The following is a 5,919-nucleotide window of genomic DNA, read 5'->3' on the forward strand; positions in this document are numbered from 1 at the left end:
CTCTTGTAACACAGCTAGCACATGAAAACATCTCCAATAGATACTCTAAAATAGAGATTTTGGGATTTTTACTTCAACAAAACCTTCTTCAAAATGGAGAAAGTAGTCAGAGAGGATGGAATTCTCCAAATTTAAAGGATTTTCCGAAAATCATTGTTTAGGTAGAGAAATGGTTTTTTATTCTTCCTACCGATGAGAATATTTGAAATTAAGGTGGCGTTTTCGTTCACAGAATGAAATCTGTTGGAATTGGAATATGAAGGAATTAGAAAATGAATTTAATTATGTTTGACCATACATTTGGTTAGTAAGAATTAGAATGAAATCTATCAAAATAATTTGAATCTGTCTAATTGGTTGGATGAATATAGTAGTGGTGGGGTGGATGGTGATGTTCGTAGTGGTGGCAATGGAGGTGGTAGTACTAGTGGTGCTAACGATAGTGGTCCTGCTGTTGGTGCTGATGTGGTGGTGGTGGGTGAAGGCGATAGTGGTAACAACGATGATGATGGTGGCGACGGAGGTCATGACGGTGGTTGCGGCGACGATGACATCCATCATAGTGGGTTGGAATGGAGTAAATTTAAGAATAGAATAGTTTTTCTAAAAAATTGGTATGGAGGAATTAGAATTCCTTGCTAGAACCAAAGTATTTACATTCAACCATATGTGGAATTCGAATTTCTTCCCACAATGCAAAGAATGAACTAAATGCATGTAAAGAATTTGGTTGACGAAATCGACCATCAGATTACTTCAAATTCCGTGGAATTACAATGAACCAAACGCCACCTAAATGGGTAGAAAAAAGAAATAATATTTTATAAATTGAATTGAAAATATTTTAATAATATAATTCATATTGCAGTCTCCAAAGTGGATAATTTCTTGGAGATGAACATAGTTTTTTTTTTTTTTTTTTTTTTTAATATTTTGATTTTCGATTCTTTATTTTGAAGAGTTTGTTGCAGATGATCTAACATTATATCGATGAACCATAAATTTATATATCTATACTATATTATAAAGCATCTGACAAAAATTCTTAAAAACCACTTTTTATGCATAAAATACTGTTTATTGATGCATATTACTTAAAATTCAAGATTACAAGTAAATTGTGCATAAGTACAACTTATTAAAGCTCTCTATGTTTGAATTCGTGTAACTAACTGCGGATAAACATAATCAAATAGAGGATAAACATCTCATTTTAAATTATAAAAAATCTAAAATATAATTAGGATAATTATTGAGTTCTAACAGAATACTTAATTATTATCTTTATAAAAAATATATTATTAAACCTAAATTAAGTTACTTCGTTACGCTAAATTAAATTATAATAAAAATTTTGAATTAAAAAAATACACAAACAATAATTTTTAAATTATTAATTTGATACTAATATTGATATACTTTTTTGCAAATTTTATGTGATATTTTTAAATTTATATTTTATTCAAAAATAGAAACATTATTGTTTTTTCAAAATCATATAAAATCGTATGACATCGACATGGATAACAAATAAAACGAAACATTGAAATGAAAATGTGTGTCGATACATTGTACGAATACCCTTCTACATTTTCATTAAAAAAATGTTAAATCGATTAGCCATACGAAGACGTTGCATTTAGTTTTTCTCGGTTATTGGTGCAACCAAAAGTTGAATGATAATTAACTTTTGATTAAATTTTACTTTTGGTCCATTTGTTTGTCACTTACTATCAAATCTTGTCATGTTCTAAAATAAGTACACTTTTAGTTAGTGCGATTCTCATTTTGTTTTGAATTTGATCCCTCTGACTAACTTCGTTAAATGTATTTTGGACTTTTTATTCTTTTTCGTGGTTCCTATTTTATTCCATTAGAAATAATTTTCCTTTTTCTTTTGTCTATTTTATATTAAGGGTGTGTTAATTGTCCAGACAGAACAGGATAGAACAATACAAAACAGGATATGACAGAACAATTGTTCAACATCTGATATAACAAAACTGTACAGAACAGAACAACACAAAACATGACATGACAAAATAATTGTTCAACATTTGGTAAGACAGAACTGTACAGAATATAACAAGTAAAATAATCAATGAGTTGTTTATATATTTTGATTAATTTATCTAACTTATTAAAGTATATATTTTATTTTTTATAACAAAATATATCATTAGAAAGTTTTCATCAAAAAAATTAAAATAATACTAAATAAAAAGTTTATATAGTTCCCATTTTTTATTTTATTTCTTTTCTACATTATTTTTTATTATTAATACATAATACATTATTTAAATTAATAAAAATATAAAAACCGTATAATATTTTGAGAAAAGTAAAATAAAAGTTTAAAAAGAATAAAATACAATAAATAAAATTTAAACAATGAATAAAACGTAAAAATGAGACATATTTGATGTCTTAAAAAAGCTAGAATGGTACTCACACAATGCAACGAGATACATATCAATTTTAATGTTTTGTTTATTGTTATATCTATCGATGTCAGATTACGAATTTATGTGGATTTAAGAAAGCGGTAATGTTTTTCTTTTTGAATAAAATATAAATTTGAAGATATCATAAAAATTTGAAAAAAATAACATAATATAATTTTTGGTTTAATAATATAATTTTTTAAGTTTAACAACGAAGCAATCTATTTTTAGTATAATAATATATATTTTTTATAAAAATAATAATTAAGTATTCTGTTAAAACTCAATCATTATCCTAATTATATTTTAGATTTTTTATAATTAAAATGAAATGTTTATCATGTATTAATTATTCTTATTTGCAATTAGTTACACGAATTTTAAACATAAAGCTTTAATAAGTTGTAGTTACGCACAATCTACTTGTAATCTTGAATTTTAAGTAATATACATCAATAAACAGTATTTTATGCATAAAAAATAGTTTTTAAGAGTTTTTGTTAAATGTTTTATAATATAGTATAAATAAGTTTCATTTTGAGGTTATATTGGTAAAATATAAATTTATTTTTATCTTGTTCCATCATGTTCCATTGGGTAGGGGTATAACAGGCTAGTTTCACTTTTTTCCATTTTTTTTATGTATGTTCCATATAAAAGTCCTGTCAAACATGAAATATAATTCTCTTTTATATTCTGTAATATCCAGTATACCAAACGAAAATTACACGTCGATCAATAGTTGGACACCCTCACCCCACATGTTCCCCCTTTTCCTCCAATCCAAATCCAAATCCAAATCCAAATACAACACTCCATAATTAAACGGATTTCGTTAATAGAAGTTTGGAAACAAAATATCAATAATATAATCAAAAGTATAAGTATTTTAAAATAAAAGCAATATTTGATAGTTATTGACAACCAGAGGACCCAAATATATAATTTACTCCACTTTTGTACTTCCAGAAGAGCACGAGTCTTCCCCAACTTTTATTTTTAGATTTTTAAATTATTATTATAATCATTTAACTTTTTGAATTTGAAAAACGGTTATAAAAATCATACAATATTCGACATTAAATTGTTATAAAAGGCACTCATTTTCGTCAATATTATATATATATATATATATATATTTAATAATAATTACAAAAAAAGAATTGAAATGTATAGTAAATTTAGTCATATAAGTTTTCAAATTATACTTGTCTTTATTAAAAAAGGATCAAATTTTATTTCTTCACAAAAGCAATCTGATAATATTATAAGAATTATCGGGACTGGTTTGTTTTAAAAAAACTTTTATCAGTTTCTTATGTCTGCTTTATTAAGAGGTGGGACATTTAGACTGTTTTTTTTTTAATTTTTCGAATGTGCTTATGTCTTATCCTCATTTTATCCTGGTAAAAAGTAAATCAACTTCTTATCTATTTCTTATTATTCTTTAGACCCTCAGCAACAACGTTTCTCTATCAATTAATCTTACTTGATCCTTACCAAATTGATCATCACCTCTCTTAATTTATGTATTTTTTAATAGGATTTGAATGTGTTAAATATCGTCAATGACATATTTTTGTTTAAATGAATGCTAATTATATAACTTAGAAGTAAAAATTTGTAATGATGATGAATAAATATGTAAAATTTTATAAATTTATCTATAAATTACATTATAATTTTATGATGAATGAAATAGACAATTTAAACAAATTCAAGCATTTATCATTTTATAAAAACAAATAATCTTGTTGGTTCTGCTTTCAGACTTCAGTACCACCTCTTGTCAATCAAAAGTAAAATTAAAATTTAGACTTCATTCTCTTTTTAAAAACAAACCCAATGTTCACATTAAAAAAAAAACTTAATCCAACCCAAGCCACAAAAATACAACCTAATCCACACCGTAAGGACTAGATTGGGTTGGGTTGGTTTAAGGGGTTGGTCGAGTTGAAACTTTGATACATCATTTTACAATCTAACTATGGATTGTGTTCAAACGAAATAAAATTAAAATGAAAACATACAAATAAAGTTAAGAATTATATAAGAGATATTAAAAGATATCTGTTTGAGACTTTCTATTAAGGCTAACAATTATATATAGGGGATTAATCATTGAAAACTTCAAAACTTGTGAGAACAATGAGAACTCCTACCTTAAGGTTTTGTTTCATGACATTTTCCCGTCTAAATATAGTATTAGTGTATTCATCAACATATATTTATTTCACAATGTGACACTTTCTTACGTTAATTTTTTTTTTCACAAACACATCAAAAAGGTCACATTGTGAACCGAGTACTTGTGAAAAACAAACACATTGTGAAACAAATATGTCTTAATCAATATTTTAAATCTTAATCTTAGATGAAAATAAATTATGTGAAATAACACATGATGCACAAGTTTTCAAAGGTTATCACGATTTTATGGGTTCTCAATATATATATATATATATATATATATATATATATATTTACACACACACACACATATATATACATATATTAATAACCTAACAATCATATATTAAATCCATGGTATCAAAAGACGCTAGGTTCATTAGGGTTGGATTGGGTTCAAATGGTCGAAACCCAATTCCAACTCAATACATACGGTTTGATGATTTTACAACTCGATAGGTATCGAGTCCTTCGGGTTGGTTGGGTTGTGTATTTCGGGTTGGGTTAGCCAGGTTGGTTAGGTTACTCAGTTTTTTGAGCACCCCCACCGACAACTTATTGCAATACCTTTGTATAAGATGCAAAGTTATTGGCCTGGTAAAATTAAAGGTCTTATTAAATATTCTATTAAGATTGTTGTGAACGTCTTACATAATTTACCAGTATAATTCAAGCTCGATGATCGTTTAACAATTTTGAGTGACATTTTATGACCTAAAATTCAAGTTTTATAAGTTCGTTTTTGGAATCTAACTCAAGATCGATTAACTCGTTTATTGACTCGAGCTTGAGATTTTTATCTTTATGAACATATAAACATGTTCAACTAAAAAAAAATGTATGCTAGTATGAGCTCAACCCACGAAGTTAGACGAGACTTTATTTTGTGTTCAAGATTAATTCTAACTCGATAATTACAAAACTCGAGCTCGAATAACTCATTAAATGCTTCAATCATTTAACATTCTTAGTGTTATATATATATATATATACTAGAAGGGTACTCGGGCAATGCAGCGAGATGAATCTCGATTTTAATGTTTAGTTTTTATTATTTGTCTCGAGAAAGCGGTAATGTTTTTATTTTTGAAGTGAAATATAAATTTGTAAAAAAATATCGATAATAGTATTAAATTAACTACTTAATAATTTTCATTTTTTTGGTGTAACTTTTTTAATTCAATTTTTTATTATAATTTAATTTAGATTTAATAACAAAATAATTTATTTTATTTTAATAATATAATTTTTTATAAATATAATAATTAAACATTCTGTTAGAACT

The sequence above is a fragment of the Cynara cardunculus genome (assembly GCF_001531365.2).
Source record: "Cynara cardunculus var. scolymus isolate 2C chromosome LG 5, CcrdV1, whole genome shotgun sequence".
NCBI lineage: Eukaryota > Viridiplantae > Streptophyta > Magnoliopsida > Asterales > Asteraceae > Cynara > Cynara cardunculus.